This window comes from Pongo abelii, chromosome 18, assembly GCF_028885655.2.
Source record: "Pongo abelii isolate AG06213 chromosome 18, NHGRI_mPonAbe1-v2.0_pri, whole genome shotgun sequence".
Lineage (NCBI taxonomy): Eukaryota > Metazoa > Chordata > Mammalia > Primates > Hominidae > Pongo > Pongo abelii.
The window spans coordinates 23,334,144-23,353,575 of record NC_072003.2 but is presented as its reverse complement, the minus strand read 5'-3'; the positions used below and the strand labels follow the sequence as shown (position 1 = coordinate 23,353,575).

Sequence of the window (19,432 nt, the reverse complement as noted above, 5' to 3'; positions counted from 1 at the left end):
ACTTTTAAAGTACTGAAGTTACTGAAACTCTGAAATGCTCCAAAATTCAGAGCTTTTGATCCCTGACATGAGGCCCAAAGGAAATGCTCATTGAAGAATTTCAGATTTCAGATTTTTGTATTAGGGATGCTGTACTGGTAAGTACAATGTTAATATTCTAAAATCTGAAGTTCAAAATCCAGAACACTTCTGGTCCCAAGCATTTGGGATAAAGGATACTCAACCTGTACAAGATATTTTCTCCCTAAGAAGAACCAGACTATTATTTTCAGTCTATAACAGTCTAACCAGACTGTTAGAAATCTATGAGCAAAAGACTGGCATTCTCAGACAGAATGTGGATCATTCATAGGGTATTTCTGAAACTAAAAACCAGTTTTGTAAGCTAAAAAATTTTGGCCTCCAAAATGTAATGCTTTCATGGTTGTATTCAAAGTGAAGCGTATGTATTCTGAATTTTTCTGAAAGACTGACTCTAGGATTGGACACATCGTGTTTCAGGAAGAAGAAATGTGTTTATATGTTGCCAGCTACTTGTTCCAATAATTTTTAGTGCCTATTGTAGATCTTGCTCTTAAGGACCTTATTGTCTGGTTGGAACATAAGATAGTGACAATTAGAAAATGTTGTAAAACCAGTGCTGTAAAAATAGCAGTGGTGGCTCACGCCTATAATCCCAGCACTTTGGGAGGCTGAGGTGGGTGGATCACCTGAGGTCAGGAGTTCGAGACCAGCCTGACCAACATGGAGATACCCCATCTCTACTAAAAAAAAAAAAAAAAGTACAAAATTAGCAAAGTGTGGTGGCACATGCCTGTAATCCCAGCTACTCGGGAGGCTGAGGCAGGAGAATTGCTTGAACCTGGGAGGCGGAGGTTTTGGTGAGTCGAGATTGCACCATTGCACTCCAGCCTGGGTGACAAAAGCGAAACTCCATCTCAAAAAAAAAAAAAAAAAAAAAAAATGGCAGTGTTATAAATGAAGGTCCTCAGGGGCAGAGAGGCTCTCAGTCAGGAAGGAGTCCTGTGGGAAGTAAAATCCCAGCATAAGGCATGAAAGAGCAAGACTAGAGAAAGGAATGGGGAGGGATTCTGAGCAGTGGTAACAGTGTGTGTAAGACTAGGCCAGGCACGGTGGCTCATGCCTGTAATCCCAGTACTTTGGGAGGCTGAGGCGGGCAGATCACAAGGTCAGGAGTTTGAGACCAGCCTGACCAACATGGCAAAACCCCGTCTCAACTAAAAATACAAGAATTAGCTGGGCGTGGTAGCATGCGCCTGTAATCCTGGCTACTTGGGAGGCTGAGGCAGGAGAATCGCTTGAACCTGGGAGGCGGAGGTTGCAGTGAGCCAGGATTGCACCACTGCACTCCAGCACACGTGACAGAGTGAGATTCCGTCTCAAAAAAAATAAATAAATAAAAAAGTAAACACATTTCCCCACCTAACTGAAAGGATGTTTGGAAATTAGGGGAGCAGTTTGGTGAATTTCCTCTGTCTCTGTCACAGGCTAGGGGCTTGCATAAGCTGCTTTAGTTCTGAGCTTATTTCCTCATCTATAAAATAGGGATAGCCATAGGAACCTCCGAGAGCAGCTGTGGAGAGTAAATGCTATCATGACTGTAAAATGCCTAACGTTGTTTCAGACACAATAAAGGTGATGGAGGGAACCTTTATCAAGCTTGGTTGAGATTTCCAAGCTATGGGTCATATCTCATTGGTGGATTATAACCAACAATTATAAACAAAATGGAAAAAAAAAAAAGAAATAGTGCAAATCAGTGCATCATAGAAGTAAGGGTAAATATTGAGTAGATTATTTATTTTTGAGACAGGGTCTTGCTCCGTCACCCAGGCTGGAGTACAGTGACACACTCATCGGTCACTGTAACCTCAAACTCCTGGGCTCAAGCAGTTCTCTCCCCTCAGTCTCCTGAGTAGCTGGGACTAGAGGTGTGCATCATCACACTTGCTTAATTTTTAAAAATTTTTAAAAATTTTTTTGTAGAGACAGAGTATGGCTGTGTTGCCCAGGCTTGGGTAAATATTTAAAAGGTTAAATATTCATGAAACTTTTCATTGAGTTGTACATGGATTTATATGGGTGCATTGGGTAAGGATATAAAATATATTTCTCACTGAAGGTTGCAGTTAAAGTTTGAAAACTACTTGTATAGTCCAAACTCATTTCTCAGTGACTCAAAGACTTAGCACACCAAAGCAAACAAAAAACCACTCTATTGGATTATGCTGTTTTGAAAGAAGCAATTTAAACCTTCAGGCTTAAAAAAAAAATAGCTTTGAAAAGCATCCTTAAGAGTCTGAATTTTGGCTCTACTGCTTACTAGCTCCTAGGTTATTATTATTGGAGTGTTGGATTGTTTTATTAGTTGATATGTGTAAAAATGTTTTGAGAATGATGCCTGGTACGTAGTAAACCTTGGGAAACTATTTGTGGACGTTATTATGTAAAAGTGGTAGTACTCTGCATTTAGGTAGATTTGTGCAGTGCACTAGGGACATAGGTGCTTATTTTCCATTTGATTCTTTAGAAAGTATCTCTTAGATGCCAGTTAGCCATTTTCTTTTCTTTTTTCTGTTTTTTTTTTTTTTTTTTGAGACAGGGTCTTACTCTGTCACCCAGGCTGGAGTACCCAGGCATGATCACTGCTCACTGCAGTCTCAGCCCCCTGGGCCCAAGGGATCCTCCTGTCTCAGTCTCCCAAGTAGCTGGGACCACAGACATGTACCACCAAGGCTGGCTAATTTTTTTATTTGTGTTTTTGTAGAGATTGGGTCTCCCTATGTTGCCCAAGCTGGTTTCGAACTACTGGGCTCAAGCAGTCCTCCTGCCTTGATCTTCCAAAGTGCTGGGTCTGCATGTGTGAGCCTTCACATTATGCCAAGTTGACCCTTTTTGTGTCATCATACACATTCCCTGTCTTCTTGGAGCTTGCAGTCTAAGATGCTGTCACTAAAATGACAACAGCCTTTCTCTTCTATGTACTTTTTATATTTGACTGTTTGCTTGGGAGCCATGAATGTTTTTGTCCCAAGGGAATAAATAACGTATAATGCATTTAAGCCTTGGATGCACAATAGACATAATAAAGTATATTATAATAAAATGTCATCTTAGGCACTTAAAAAATTCAGTGAGAAGGACTTACTGGGAGGGAGAAATTACGAAACATTTTCTTTTCTGGTTCTTAAAATATGTTTTTGGCCTGGAAGAAACAAGTGTCAAAGTTGTTTTTAAGATTATTAGGTTGACTTCTCTTACAGTGAGTAGTTGGTGTCAGCAAACTGATTTGCAATGAGAAAGATGACTGTGCCTTTTGCTGAGCAGTGGTGGATAATGAGACTTCCACTTCAATAAGCCCATTGGCAATACCGAGTTGTAACCTGGGTGAATAGGAGTTAATCTTGGCTGCCTGGCAGAAGTGGATTTGTTATATAATTTATGATACCCAGAAATCCTTTGGGGAGGTCTTTATTATCTTATTATCATGACAGTATCCATCTATGCCTGAAGATTAATTTTTGTTGTTCTCATCTAGTTCCACCAGAGCGATTCTCCTAACTGAAAGGGTAGTGACTTGTTAAATGCCTGCATTTGGCTTTTGCTTTGACACAAAGGTATGCTAATCAAGATTGCATGTTAGAAATCCAGAAATATTTCAGTTAGTGATTTATTAATAGTTTAGAGATTTTTTTTTCTCCTGTTAAACTGACTTCTGAAAAATGAGTCATATTCAGGGTTTCAAACATTTCCTCTTTGACCAGCCTCAAAAGAGATTTATCAGTGTTTCTGTCTTGTAGATTGTTGCTGCAATTCATTTGTGTCAGTTCTGCCACTGCTGAAACAAACACAAGAGGGGTATCAGTTTGGTTTTCCATCATTTGACACAAACGGACTTCTTAATTCTGTCACTAGTGGACGATCACTGTTAAACAAGCCGGTACTATTTTTTATGACTCACTGAGAAGTCATGTGGTAGTGTGATACCCCGTCTCCAGCTACCAGTGTTTAAACTTGTAATTTTCAATATATTGTGTTAAAACAGACTTCTAATTCTGGCTATTTTTCTTTTCAATTTTAGGCCTAAAATTGGAAGCTCTGTTTTTGTAAAACAGCCTCCTAGAAAAGTCACCGGTGTTGCTATTCTCTCTCTACCCCAAATATCATAACTGGGCCTGGGGGCGGGCAGAGTAAGAGCTGGCTGTTTCACATGGTTAAGCAGAATGTGTGGGTTTGCCAGCCAGCGGAGGTGGAATCTGCCCTTTGCTTTCTCAGCAAGTACCTCTGGCTTTGGGGGCCCCGTTGAGGACTTTAGTTGTTGGCCTTTCTCGCAGTCATGTGAAACAAAGTTCATTGTCTCTGGTGGCTCTAAAGAGATGGAGGACCTTTATTGTCTGTATCTCTTACCCTCTTTGACAAGGTATGTGCTTCAGCCCTCCAAGTTAAAAGTCACTCTGTCATCAAGTGAACAGTGGTATCACATCTTATGAGGTGTAACACTGGCCATGAGTCCTTGTGTTTTAAGCAGTTGAATTCCTATTTAAAGCAAGTGGTATGCAGTATTCAAAAAAGCTGCTGGCTGTTGCTCCTGCATCTCTAGACACCTTAAATATGATGCCTTTATTTGTTGAGGTGGGGAAGATGCAGTTCAGACCAGCAGCCTCAGGCTTTTCACTGGAGTGTTCCCAATTGGTGAGCCCCTTGGTCTTCCTAGAGTGCAGTGCGTGGCTGTGGCTTCAGTAAACCCTTGGACATAATACCCTGACTGAAAAGAGAGGCAGAAGTGATTTCCATTAATGTGAATTTTTTCTAAGTTCCTGAGGTACAGGTCAAAAAGAGACATGACAGGTTGAACATCTCCCTGTGTCAGCTTCATATTCTGGCTTTTGCTGTATTTGAGGTGAAAATAGCTTGTGAAGTGAGGAGAGATGGAACCATGTACTGCTAGCTGAGAAGCTGTGTTTGTATCACATTATCTGAGAAACTCATAAGGTAAAGAATAATTGGAGTAATAAGATAATCCTCTCCTCTCTTTCCTCTCTGAAGGTAGTGGGTGCTTCGAATGGGGGAGTCCAAGAAAAAATAGACCTTAAGAATCAGGGCTGGGCACAGTGCTCACACCCATAAACCAAGCACTTTGGGAGACTGAGGCAGAAGGATTACTTGAGCCCAGGAGTTCGAGACCAGCCTGGGCAACATAGCAAGACCCTGTCTGTACAAAAATAAAAATGAAAAAAGTAGCTGGGTGTGGTGCCGTGTGCCTGTAGTCTTAGCTGCTTTGGGAAGCTAAGGTGGGAGGATCGTTTAAGCCCAGAAGTTTGAAGTTAACAGTGAGTTATGATTGCACCATCGCACTCTGGGCTGGCAACAGAGCCAGATCCTGTCTCTAAAAAGAAAAAATCAGCTCTTGAGAACTGAAATTGAGTTCTGCATTCTTAGGACTCAACTCCCTTTACTCTTTCCTGTTGAGTGTTTGTTAACATCATCCTATAATTTGAATTGGTATAAATAGCTACCATTTATTGAGTACTAATTGTGTGTGAGAAAGTGCTAAACATCTCAGATTCGGCATTTATTCAATCACGAGTTAATATATTTAAGGCAATAAAGCCTTGTACAGAGCATGTGCTCAGTATCAGTGACTATTATTCCTTCTACAGATACTTATCAATGTGCCATGTGCCACATAGCCTAGGTACACAGGGTAAAGTGGCGAATAAGGCAGATAAAATGCCTGCTGTTAGAGGGAGCAGGCAATAAATAAGTCAGCAAATTAGAATTTCACAGAGTTGTAAGTGCTGTGAAGAAGTAAAACAGTGTTGTGCTGAATTAGAGGGAAGTGGCATTTGGATTGGTTGAACATGGAACACATGTCAGCACATGAACTGAGACCCATCTCATATGAAGCAGCCATTTATTCTTCACCATGACCTTTTTTCTTTTTTTTTTCATCACAGAACTCAGTCTCATTTTTTTGTTAATTGATAAATAATGTATGTAGTTTTGAGACATGTGATAATTTGATACATTCATATTATGTGTAAAAATCAAATCAGGGTAATTGGGATATTTTATCACCTTAAATATTTATCTTTTCTTTATGCTGGGATCATTTAAATTATTCTCTTCTACCTATTTTGAAATGTACGTTAGATTATTGTTGACTGGAGTCACCCTACTGATTTTTCCAACACTAGGTCTTACTTCTGTTTGTACCCACTAACCCACTTCTTTTCATCTCCCCTCCGCCTCCCCTTGCCTGCCTCTGGTAACCACCTAGAGAAGATAACTGTCTCTCTCTTCCTGAGATCCACTTTTTTAGCTCACACATGAGTGAGAACATGTGCTATTTGTCTTTCTGTGCTTGGTTTATTTCACTTAATGTAATGACCTCTAGTTCCATCCGTGTTGCCTATGACAGGGTTTCATTCTTTTTTGTGGCTGAATAATATTCCATTGTGTATATGTATCACATTTTCTTTATCCATTCATCCATGGATGGGCACTCAGGTGGATTCCATATTTTGGCTATTGTGAATAATGCTACAATAAACATGGGAGTGCAGATCTCTCTAGTATATTGATTTTCTTTCCTTTGCACATATGCCTAGTAGTGCAATTGCTGGATCATACGGTAGTTCTATTTTCAGTTTTTTGAGGGCCCTTTATACTGTTTTCCATAGTGGCTATACTCATTAACATTTCCACCAACAGTATACGAGGGTTCCCATTTTTCCACATCCTTGCCATTCATTATTCTGTTTTTTTTTTTTAATAACCATTTTAACTGGGGTGAGATAATATTTCATTGTGGCTTGTATTTACATTTCTCTGATGATTAGTGATGTTGAGCTTTTTTTCATATACCTGCTGGCTATTTTCATGTCTCCTTTTGAGAAACATCTATTCAGATCTTTTGCCCATTTAAAAATCAGATTAGAGTCGGGCACAGTGGCTCAAGCCTGTAATCCCAGCACTTTGGGAGGCTGAGGCAGGCAGATCACCTGAGGTCAGGAGTTTGAGACCAGCCTGGCCAACATGGTGAAACACCATCTCTACTGAAAATACAAAAATGAGCTGGGCCTGGTGGCATGCACCTGTAATCCCAGCTACTCAAGAGGCTAAGGCAAGAGAATCACTTGAACCTCGGAGGTGATGGTTGCAGTGAGCCGAGATCGTGCCACTGCACTCCAGCCTGGGCGACAGAGTGAGACTCTGTCTCAAAAAAAATAAATAAAATAAAAATCAGATTATTATTATTATCATTTTGCTATTAGGTTGTTTGAGCTCCTTATATATTCTGGCTGTTAATCCCTCGTCAGGTGGATAGTTTGCAGATTTTTTTCCTATTCTGTGGATTGTCTCTTCACATTGTTGATTGTTTCCTTTGCTGTGTAGAAGCTTTTTAGCTTGATATAACCCCATTTGTCTCTTTTTGCTTTGGTTGCCTGTGCTTTTAAGGTCTTATACAAAAAATCTTTGCCCAGACCAGTGTCCTAGATCATTTCCCCAGTGTTTTCTTCTAGTAGTTTCATAGTTTCATGTCTTATATATAAGCCTTCAATCCACTTTGATTTGATTTTTGTATATAGTGTGAGAGAGGGGATCTAGTTTTATTTGTCTGCATATAGTCATTTAGTTCACAGTGATTTGTTTTAGTTCCCGTTTTCAGCTGAGAAAACTGAGATGGAAGATGGTTAAGTGTGTGCTAGAGAGTTGGTAGAGCTGGGCTGTACAAACCTAGTCATTTTGTATCCAGTGCATGTACTTTCCCTCCTGGAAGGCACATGACTATACTGGAGCAGCTGAAGGAGCTGCAATATCTGTGCAACTGGTTTTTGAGTGAGAGAATTGAATGTTCGTTGCAGAACAGTCAAGACACTGAACGCAATTCAGAAAAGTTGCATGTAATTTCATGGACCCCCTATTGCTGGATGCAACATTTGTGTGTGTGTGTGTGTGTGTGTGTGTGTACGTGCGTGTGCATGAGCGCACGCAGTTGATTCTGGGGCCATAGTTGTCTTTGAGTCTTCAGACTTATTGATGACTGAAAGAACTTATGGTGCTGCTGGTTTATTTTCTAATTTTTTTATGTTGCTGTTTCTTAAAGTAGGGCATAGCTGCTGGGGCAGGGTTTTCATGGACAGCGTTGTGATGGCCGTTAGGTGGCAGCAATTTTGGCCGGTCATGTGGGTGGGAAGTGGGCAGGAACTGAGCAGGAATCATCAGATGTCTTACTTTGCAAAGCTTGCAGTGCCACAGTGCCTTCCAACAGGTAGAGAGCTCTATTTTTAATTACCTGCTTATCTTCGCACATGTTAATGTACGCTGGGGCCTCATGCCACATGAGCATTTGTGAAAATAAGTAACTTTAAAAAAAAAAAAATCAAAGCCTAAACCTTGGGGCCTCAAGTTTCAACCTGCAGAGAACGTATTCAAATAAAGATGTGCAAACATGAGCATTTCCTGTCAGTCTTCGAAACTTAAACACTTTCTTAATAGGCTCTTCAGCATGTAAAATCAAAGAGAAATTGTCTCAGTGATAGGAATTGAAACCAAGAGGGTAGCCAAGTTCAGGTTAGATTTGGGCTTTCAGTTTCACGGGATATGGTTTAGATCAAATACCTGTTTCAGCTGGAAGGTTGATCATGTTATTGTACAGAGAAAGACTTCTGAGAGCTTTTGCTTTATAGCCTTTCACATGGTGTCTGAATGCTGGGATGGGGTTCCTCCTTGGGAACAAGAAGATGACAGCAAATATGTACACAATAGAATAAAGCTCCTAAAGTACTCTGTGGCATATCTACTTGAAGGAGGTCGAATGGTGTAAAAATTGCAATTGGAAAGATTCTTTTAGCCACTTAGTCATACCATCTTTTAAATAGCATCCTACTGGTCCACGTAGTTATAATGGAATTTGACAGCTTTCATGAACTTGGATCATTGGTCCTGTTGTTCAGCTAAGGGTCCTATGATATATTCGACTAGAAATTGTGGCCTAGTCAGTTGGTTCTGAGCCATGAATCAGAACATCTAGCTATTAGATCTTCTCTCTGCTGTCTGAATAGAAGAGATCTGAGTGACATAGCTGTGTCTTGGTAAGGACTCTTTCAGTTGTGATAGAAAACCTGATATCTGACTCATGCAAAGGAGAGTTGGCTCACACCTGTGAAATTCAGGCTTTGATCTTGACTCTAGGAACAGTTGGATTCAGGGTGTAAATAATGCCTTCAAAATTCAGTTTCCCTTTGTCTGTTCATACTGCTTTCCACTTGGTGATTTCATTTTTGGGTTCTATGTGCATTGAAGCTGAGCCCCATGTGATAAACAGGGACCATTTAATCCTCACAGTGGCCCTTGAATAGGCATTCTTTCTTTCTCGGGTGGCTCTTTCTGTAGCATCTCCAGCCTCCTGTATTTTCAGTGGTCACATTCTCTCTGGCTGGCTTGTCATGGGCATATCCTGGATCCAGTCATTAAAGCCAGGGGCATGGGAGGCCTTGGTGGGCCTGAGTCCCATAGTTCTTTATGAACCCCACCCAGCTGTATGGCCGAGAGCAAGGGAAACGATCTGCTGGTGAAAATTGGGTGATCATCTGATGAAGAGCCTGGATGCTGGGAAGGCAGACACGTCTGCTACAAATCTGTCCTTTGACCCAGCCTGCGGCTTGACAGCCCATGTTAGTCTTCACACTAAATCCAGCCCATTGACCATTTCCAGGCATTCCGCATTTCTCTTTTGAATGAGCCTCTTGCTCCCTGGGAATGTGAGTCACTCAATCCATGGACCAGACCCTTCTACCCCTGATGTTAAACCTTTGATAATGGGACTGTTACTCATTAGACCTTAAGATGGTCATCATCTTTGTCCTCTTCTTTTCATTGGAGGGAGTGTGAGGGGGAAGTTGATCTTCTTTTGAAAGAATAAATTGAGGAAATTTAGATATAAGTGAAAGATGTCTTTAGGATTAAGCTGCTTTTCTCCCCATTCCCCCATCGTTTAAAAACACTTTCTTAGAATCCCTGGAGCCAGAATCATTGGATCATTGGATTGGTTAGTTGTTGGTTTTTTTTTTTTTTTTTTTTTTGAGACAGAGTCTCGCTCCGTAGCCCAGGCTGGAGTGCAATGGCACAATCTCCCTCACTGCTACCTCTGCCTCCCGGGTCCCGCTTCAAGCAGTTCTCCCACCTCAGGTTCCCAAGTAGCTTGGGATTACAGGCATGTGTCACCACGCCCAGCTAATTTTTGTATTTTTAGTAGAGATGGGGTTTCACCATGTTGGCCAGGCTGGTCTTGAACTCCTGACCTCGTGAGCCACCGCGCCTAGCCTGGTTAGCCTTTTTGATGTGATTCGAAGTGAAGCAAGACTGAAAGGATATACTCCAAAATATTAACCATAGGTGGTAAAATTAGTGATTGGCTTTTTTTTTTTCTTTATGCCTCTCTGTACTTTCTAAACTTCATAAAATAATTATGTAATACTTTTGAATTTGCCAGCAGGAAAGAGCCTAGTGACCTCACTTTTCTGACCAGGTTACTGATGTGGTTGAAAGCAGGAATTCTTTTATTGTATGGGTCTTTTCTGTCCCTCTTCCTCTTCCTGTCTGCTATGCATTAGCAGTCAACCTCCGTGGTGGGGAAAAAGCTGATAAATGTGGTCTTAATGGATTTAGATTTTTTTTTTTTAAGAATTAGCAAACATTAAGAGATTGATTGGCTACCACGTGGTGAACCTGAGGCCTACTTAGAGGCCTTTGGCTCCCGAAACCACATATCTACATTTGTGGTCATCCAGGTGCCCTTTAAGACATTTGGATGCAGTCATTTATCATCTGTATATTGTGTTCCTTCTTCGTCTTTGGACTCATTTCATAATTTCCTTTCTTGCCTTTACTTAGATGCAAAAATCTAACCTTATCTCCAGTTCACTAATTTTCAGTCAGTTGCTGACTCCCAAGTTCCTCAGAAGGTGATTGAAAAATGAGCAGTTGATGTGGTAATTGGGTGTTTTGAGGACTAATCAGCTACAATCAGGTAAACCTCCAGGGTGGCTGATAACCATATGCTGACTGGAAGGAGGGTATTAGTGCTAATCAGTGGTTTACTTTCAGTGGGTTCTACTGAGGCTCCATCCTAAGGAATAAAACAAGCTGCAAGCTTATAACGGAGATGAAGAGTGCAGCAGGCATGCCGTTTTTATTAGAGTAAGGTGCAGCACAAATCCAGGATGGCCTTCTGGTTTTAAACAGGGAAAGTCACTGGAAAAGCTGGTGTGAAAACAAAGAATGACCTAGAAATTTGGTGCCCGTTTATGATGCCCCCCTTGCACATAAGTGGGTAGTTAGAAATGCCCAGATCAATAGTGACAGCAAAAAATATTTCAATTATGGGTCAGTGAAATGATATGGCCCTTTTTTGGTTATTTTGAGTTATGTGGGATTAAACATGTAGCTCAGTTTGGAAGCCCAGATACCAAAAAAATGGTTCATTATTTGGTATTTGGAAACTTTATAGTATGTGTGTGTGTTGGCTTGTCTGTATTTGGCAAGTAGGCATTTGTTCTAGCCAGCCCACACTGGCTTCAGTCCTGAGGCCTCACCTGGACGTATATTCTTAGTAGTGTATTCAAAGGGTGCAATGTGAGGAACATTGAGAACACTTTCGAAAAGCAATGACTTTATGCTAAACTGGCTGGTCTTAGTCATGTGACCTAAGATGATTTTTATAGAAATATAGCCAGTTTTCTTTTTTAAAAGTTTTCTCTGTCCTCCCTACCCCCTTTCTCCCTTCCTTCCTCCCTCTTTTCTTTCGCACTTTTGAGATTGGTTGATGTAAAAAGTCATGGGTTCCTCCCCAACCCTAACTGGAACTGCTGTCTTAGCTTGTTGCTGCAGTACATTTTAGGACAAAAAGTCTTTTAAAAGCTGGAAAATAGAAGCAGACGGGTCTCATTTGCTTTGGCAGAGGGATCGGCTTTCCCTCCCAAGTAACTCTGGGTAAGACCTAATCTCCAAAGGTGATCTTTGAAGTCTTAAGTTGGAAGTGGCAGCAGCAACTCTGCATTTAAAATGTTCTCTCAATCTTTCCTTGTTATTTTTGCACATTTACTTTCTAGGAAGTAGTTTACAAATGGACACCAGCCATATTCCATCTTTTTCTCAGGTCATTCAGAGTCAGGCTGCCAGGTGGGATCAAGGGGCTCCTGTGGTCTTGCCTTGAGACTCTACGGAGGATGGCTGTGCCAGTACAGCCGCCTCAGCCCCTGGCAGCTGTAGAAAAGCTGTCTGAGGAATTCATGTACTCATGTTCTCTGGCCTTTGGGTATCTGGCATATGTAGGAAGAAATAAAAAGCTGCACCCAGCTAGCTCTACAAACTATTTAGATGAAAGTTGAAAAGATGGGCTTTTTATGTTGCTAATATGTAGGAGCACCAGCATCTGGCAGTGGTTTCTTGCTGCTGAATAGATTCTAGATGGAAACAGAATGGAGGAGTGGAATGGATTGGTCCCTTCTGTCAAGGAAGCCTCAGCAGATCTCAAGTGCCTTGCTTACACTGACTTTTGGTGCCAGCATTTGCCTCCTGTTTTTTAGCTCCTCATTTCACAAGTCTGTTCCTTGGGTGACAGGCTGTCCATTAGTAGCCAACACTCATTCCTCTGAGTGGGCTTCCTGACCCAGCGAGCTGCAGCCATCAGTTTACTTGGGTCTGTTTTCCACGTCTGGGCCTGTTACTGACCCTCCAGAGATCAAACTAAGATGATTAAGGAGAGGGAAGGCTGCAAAACCGGTGTTTCCTATCCCTCGTTGTTCAGATTGGAGTAGCCCTGCTTTCCCTCTGCTTTTGGACTTCTGCTTTTTCTTTGACTCTGATAGTCTTGGGCAAGGAGAAGTGTGAGATCTGTTCACCAAGGAGGCAAAGTGCCTGTCCTCAGGAGAGTTGCACATTTAGAACTTTGGCCTCACTGAATGCCAAAAAAGGTAAAGTAGTCCCAGAATATTAGATCTTGGAAAAACTAACCCAGATCCCTCACTTTAATGTCAGTGTCACAGAAACTCAGAGAGGTTAAGTGGCTTGCTCAAGAGTGCACATTGCTCGGGAGGATTTCACACCAGAACCAAAGGCTTCCTGGGGGTGTATTCTGTTCATATTGACTTGGTTCCTCAGGAATATACTTAGGCATTGATAGGTTGTTGGACATTTTCTTCTTGGGGCACCAGGACCTCCTTAGGGGTAGGGGAATATCCTGGCACACATCATAGCAGAGAACAGTAGTGATAACAGTGATGGAAAGTGGCGAGTTTAGAGTCAGACTGCCTGGATTTGAATCCTTCTCCTCCATAGATTGGCTGTGTGACCTCAGGCCACCTCCCTCAAGCTCTATTCACTTCCTCCCTCTGTAAAATGAAGATTATATTGTTTTCCTTATAGAGTCGTGGATTAAATGTGATAATTCATGCCAATAAATATATGTAATTATTTTTACATATTGTTATTAATATACATTAATAACATGAGCCAACCACATCAACCCTCTCCCTCCTCCCTTCCATTTCATGCTTATAGACATTTAAGGACCAGAATAAGACCTGCCTTCTCTCTGAAACTTCCCCATGGAAAGTCTGGCAGACTGGTTTTATTTTCCAGCCTTACTGCTTAGTAGTTAAGAGACCTGTTTCCTAATCTATGAAAGCTGCAACAACTCTTTTCTTGAGGTTGTTGGGAGGCTTGAAGGTGATGATGAATACGAAGCATGTAGCCCCAGGCTCCACAGATACTGATTTCATGTCCCCAGTCCCTCTCTACCTTTCTTTCCGTAATAGTAGTTCACACTTCTCTCTCCTTCTCCTGTCTGCTCAGTGTGGGTTTGTCCTCTGTGGTGGTTCTGTTCTGTAAGACACAGTTGACAGTAAGCCCCTAGAAGACAGGGACTTGCCTGGTTGGCATTTCATGATCTGCCTAGGAGATGGGAACAACTTCCTGATCCCTCTTTGGAGCTAGAGCAACCCAGGGACTGCAGCCTCTGGGATTGCCGTTTGGGCCCAGCAGTGGCCGCTCCAGGCCTAGGACCAGGCAGCCAGCCAAGCCCATCCCCAGGAACAGCGGCCAGCGCTGGCACAGGGGAGGAAAGAGTCTGGAGGCTGATGTGCAGAGGAGGGAGGGAGAGGCAGAGCAGCTGGGCTGAGACTGAGGGAGAGAAGCTGGAGGCTGATCTTGGTCCAGCAGAAGCTGAGCAGAGCTGCTGTCTTTGGTCTTTCAGGTAAACACTCAAAGCTATAAGTAGAAAAGAAAAAAAGCCTAGAAGTTGGTTTCCCCAGTTTGTGGGTTTTTTTTTTCCTTCTTTCTTCTGTCTTTTCTTTCTCCACATCCCTCCTTGTCTCTGGCTCCATTCAACCCATTTGTGTCCCTTGCTAATGCAGGAGAAGGGTCACTTATTGTGAGCAGACCTGAATCGCCACGGGAGAGCCGGGCTGGCTCCTGAAAAGAGCACCGTTCTAGGAGAAGGGAGATGATTCTGTCATCAACGTTGTGACAATAATTATAACTATTATAGAGGCTAACACCAACCAAATGCTTTCTGTGAGTCAGGTATTGAGCAGAGCATTTACCTGCGTTATCTCATTTATTCTACCCAATAGTGCTTTGAGGTACAGCTGCCCCGTTTTAAAGTTGCATGCGGACAGTTCCCGTTATTTGGTGAGATTGCCATGGCAATGGCAATGGTTTGTCTTGGTTTGTCTGAGCTCATCATCACTGCACTTCTGTTTCCTGCATTCCTAGATAGACTCCTTGACCTCAGTGTGTCTCCGTTTAGTTTCCTGTAAAATGGGGGTAATTGCTTCACAGAGCTACATTTATATATAGCTTTCTTAATGTGTTAACAAATACAAAATGATATTCAGGACTAATAATGCTCTGTTGCTGTTGAAAATTTGGTGCCGGGATGTCCAGATTGTGCTGAGGCTGTCCACTTCAGAGGTGGCAGTGATGGGGAGGAGGACCAACTGGGAAGGCAGTTCCATTAAATTAGTAACTGAGTGGAAAGCTAGACATCCTTTCTTTTGCAGATCTACAGAGTTGGGACTAAGTGGAGAAGGGAAGGAGTTTGGAACTGGCTGAAAGCCTGCTCCAGGTTAGGGACTGGGCATAACCAGCAATTCAGTGTCCGTTGGGCACAGCAGATACTCAGCTTGATTTTATTCAGGATCAATCAAAAGGAAATCCTGTGTTGTGGAGAGTCTGATCCTCCAAGCATTACTGGGTAGTGGTGTATTTGAGTAGGATCAGTGCTGTGGCAAGATAATCGGTTTTGGAACAAGCCCTGGGCCAGTGACTCAGTGCAGGGATAGGAGGTCCTGGCCAGCTGGGCCTGTGGAATCTGAGACCTGGAGCCCATTGTTCAGATGGGGTAAGCTGGGGCTTCCAACAGGCTAACCAGATACTATTGAGCTACTACTACTACTGATACAGTAACAGCTGTCATATCAAGTGTTTTCTCTGAAGCCATGTACCTTTAATCTGCATTTCCTCACTGAATCTCTCAAGAGCTCTATCAGGCAGATACCATTTTGCAGATTGAGGAAATTCAGGCTTCCATTAGGGTCAAACAATTAGCCAGTGGCGCAGTTGGGCGTCCTTTTCAGAGCTGGAGCTTTTAACTGTGCTGGTGGACAAAAACTATCACATGTTTAGGGCATCTGGACTAATTCTCATTTCCACGTCTGGTGGGGCTGAGCCTGGGTGCATGGTGCCTGCCTGGATCGTGGCAGCAGGGCTGGCCTGGGGAGAGGGCAGTGAGTAGGAGATGCTTCTTGAGCACTGAGCACAGACCATGTGTTCTCTCTCCAGTGGCTGATGGTGAGATTTACTGCTCTGGGGTTGCTGTGGTGTCACTCCTGAACTTGGGGCTGGTCCGTCATGTGTTCTCTCTAGGTGCTTTGCTGGGGGTGGGCTCAGCAATCTAGCCTAGGGGTAAATGTCATGGTATCTTGAGCCAGATGTGTGATCATGGGTAATTTACTTTCCTCAGCCTCAGTTTCCTTGTTTTTAAATGAGGCTGTGATGAGTATATGTGAGTTCATGTCCCTAAAAGTGCTTAGCATAGTGCCTGGCACCGTATCAAGTGCTCAATAATTGATGACTGCTATTATTAGCTGTTAGCCATCAGCTAGTGAGTCTAGGGGAGACCTTCAACTTTAAAACACTTGAAGTGTTGCCAGCCTGGGCCACAGGGCTGGGCACTGTGATTGAGCCTGGGGAAAGCTCTGGGAGAGCAAAAGTATTTTCCCAGAGAAGGAGGTAGACACAGAAGAAGGTAGACAACTGGGCAGTAATCAGAGTAATCGGGGGACCATACTCACCAGATCTGGAGATATTTTTTTCTGGCTTTAGACCACCACTTGCCTCAACACTCAATGGAATGGGGGCATTTCAAAGAAAGAGACCAGAATGGAAGAAGGATCCAACCTTCTGGCATTTGCTGATTGATCGTCTGTTGAAACTTATTTTCTTCCCCTTTTTTTAATCTGCTGGGCATGTTAAAAGCTTTCAGGTTTCAGCTGGTTCTGCTGTGTCAGGTGGTCAAAAGATGCTCTTACATAGAGGGCCGGTTGGCTCAATGGGATTAGGGCCTCTTTGGGAGTCCCATCTGTTCTGTCCCCACCTGAAGGCCTTGGTGCCAGGATTTGGAGGAAGCTGCTAGGCTGAAGCATCTGTCCAGTGGGGGCGGGGTGAGTGGCCCGGGGTAGGTGGGTCAGATAGAGGCCAGGAAATCCTCTTATCTCGCTGGGTGCCCATGCCTCACTCAGCAGCAGGAGCTGAGCAGCAAAGCCTGGTGAGTCAGCGTGCCTGGGAATTAGAGTTGCCAGTCTGTGAGCATGTGGGGTTTGTGTAAGTTTGGGCCTTTTGTTTCTTTCAGCATTCTAGTCTTTAGAAACACAAATCTGGAAACCAGGCCCTCCACATGGTACAGTCCTTGTTTTGAGATAATTCAGCTCACACAGTTGCTTCCCTTGTACCATGGTCTTCCAAGAATTAACCCCTTGCCATTTGAAATTGTAATGAGTTGTACTTATGGCTTACTAGCTGTAGTCTTAAAGCATAAGAAGTCTTTTTAAAAACTTACTCAGGATGGTTATTTTCCATACCAAAAGCCCTTATAAGAGCTTCAGTGTATTTTTGAAGCCTAAGTAAAACTACAAGTCTTTGAGGGCATGTTTGGACATGTATTTTTGTCATTGTTCTCTTTGCGGGTGGAGAAGGGGACAGGCCTTGATATGACTAATCTCTAATAACTACAGGAATGATTGTGCTGTTCATTTTAAACTTACTGTATACTTAGAGCTTATCCTCAGAGAGAATTCCTCTTGAAGATGACTCCCAATTTATCCAGGCACTATTTGGAGGAAGCCAAGTATTTTAGGCAAAGTTTAAAGCTCCAGCCTTTCATAAAAAACATCCTTCTGCCCCACTGCCGGTTTTCTAAGATCTTTCAGTTTGGATCATAGAGGTCTATGAAAGCACCGTAGACCTGGGGAGGCCTGGGTGACTGACGTTGACTTCTGTTTAGTGTCTGTTTCCTGCTGCACTTCTGGCTCCTGGTCCACACTTCATTAACAACATAATTTCAGTGGCTGCCATTATAATAGCAGTTGGCAAAGTTTTATAAATACTAAATTGTACGTGGATTTTCCAGCAAACCAGTTGAAGGTAGGAATAAGAGTCCTGAGTAGCCAGAGTCATCTTAGAGAAATCACCTTGCTTCTGGCTCAGAAATATCTAGCAATTTGTTTAAAAAAACACTTTTAAATTACATAAATAATTCGTAAACCACCATGATGAATTTGTTATGTATCAGTGCAAACTTTTCTTTTTCATCTAGCAATTATCTTACCATTTAGAGATTGTATTTGGGTAAATCCGTCCTTCTTTTTTTTTCTATGTTTTTCCCAATTTTTTCAGTTTTTTCTTTTTTTCTGAATATTCTGAGCATTTTTATTTATTCATTTTTGGTAGCTTTTTAGCTTTTATTTTAGGTTTGGGGGTACATGTCAAGGTTTGTTACACAGGTAAATGTGTCATGGGGGTTTGTTGTACATGTTATTTCATCACCCAGGTGTTAAGTCCAGAGCCCAGTAATTATCTTTTCTGCTCCTCTCCCGCCTGCCACCCTCCACCCTCTACCCTCAAGTAGACCCCAGTTTCTGTTGCTTCCTTCTTTGCATTCATAAGTTCTCATCATTGAGCTCCCACTTTATAAGTGAGAACATGTGGTATTTGGTTTTCTGTCCCTGTGTTAGTTTGCTGAGGATCATAGCCTCCAGCTCCATGTGTGTTCCCACAAAAGACATGATCTCGTTCTTTTTTATGGCTGCATAGCGTTCCATGGTGTATATGGACCGCATTTTCTTTATCCTATCTGCCATTGATGGGCATTTAGGTTGATTCCACGTCTTTGCTATTGTGAATAGTGCTGCAGTGAACATTTGCATGTGTGTGTCTTTGTGGCAGAATGATTTTTATTCATCTGGGTATATACCCAGTAATGGGATTGCTAGTTCGAATGTAGTTCTGCTTTTAGCTCTTTGAGGAATCACCATACTGCTTTCCACAGTGGTCGAAGTAATTTACACTCCCACCAGCCATGTATAAGTGTTCCCTTTTCTCTACAACCTAACCATCTCCTGTTATTTTTTTGACTTTTTAGTAATAGCCATTCTTACTGGTGTGAGATGGTATCTCATTGTGGTTTTGATTTGCATTTCTCTAATGATCAGTGATATTGAGCTTTTTTTATATGCTTGTTGGCCACATGTATGTCTTCTTTTGAGAAGTGTCTATTCATGTACTTTGCCCACTTTTTAATGGGGTTGTTTGTTTTTCTCTTGTAAATTTAAGTTCCTTATAGATGCTGGATATTAAACCTTTGTCAGATGCATAGTTTGCATATTTCTTCTTCCATTCTGTAGGAATCTCTTGATAGTTTCTTTTGCTGTGCAGAAGCTCTTAAGTTTAATTATTATAGATCCCACTTGTCAATTTTTGCTTTTATTTTGATTGCTTTTGGTGTCTTTGTTATGAAATCTTTGCCTGGTTCTATGTCCAGGATGGTATTGCCTAGGTTGCCTTCTAAGGTTTTTATAGTTTGGGGTTTTACATTTAAGTCTTTAATCTATCTTGAGTTGATTTTTGTATATGGTGTAAGGAAGGAGTCCAGCCTCAGTCTTCTGCATATGGCTAGCTGGTTATCCCAGCACCGTTTATTGAATAGGGAGTCTTTTCCCCATTGCTTGTTTTTGTCAGCTTTGTTGAAGATCAGATGGTTGTAGATGTGTGGCCTTACTTTTGTGCTCTCCATTCTGTTCCATTGGTCTGTGTGCCTGTTTTTGTACCAGTGATTTTTTCAATTTTT

The 19,432-nt window shown here is 42.2% G+C and overlaps 1 protein-coding gene across 10 annotated transcripts in view; it reads left to right on the top strand.

Annotated features, from left to right (window-relative positions):
• DCUN1D3 (defective in cullin neddylation 1 domain containing 3) overlaps positions 1-19,432 on the top strand; it is a 46,218-nt gene that overhangs the window by 18,161 nt on the left and 8,625 nt on the right. The window contains exon 1 of one of the 10 annotated variants that reach the window (XM_024241369.3): positions 13,608-14,281. The gene's annotated coding sequence lies outside the window, so the exon portion shown is untranslated. 10 annotated transcript variants of the gene reach the window in all.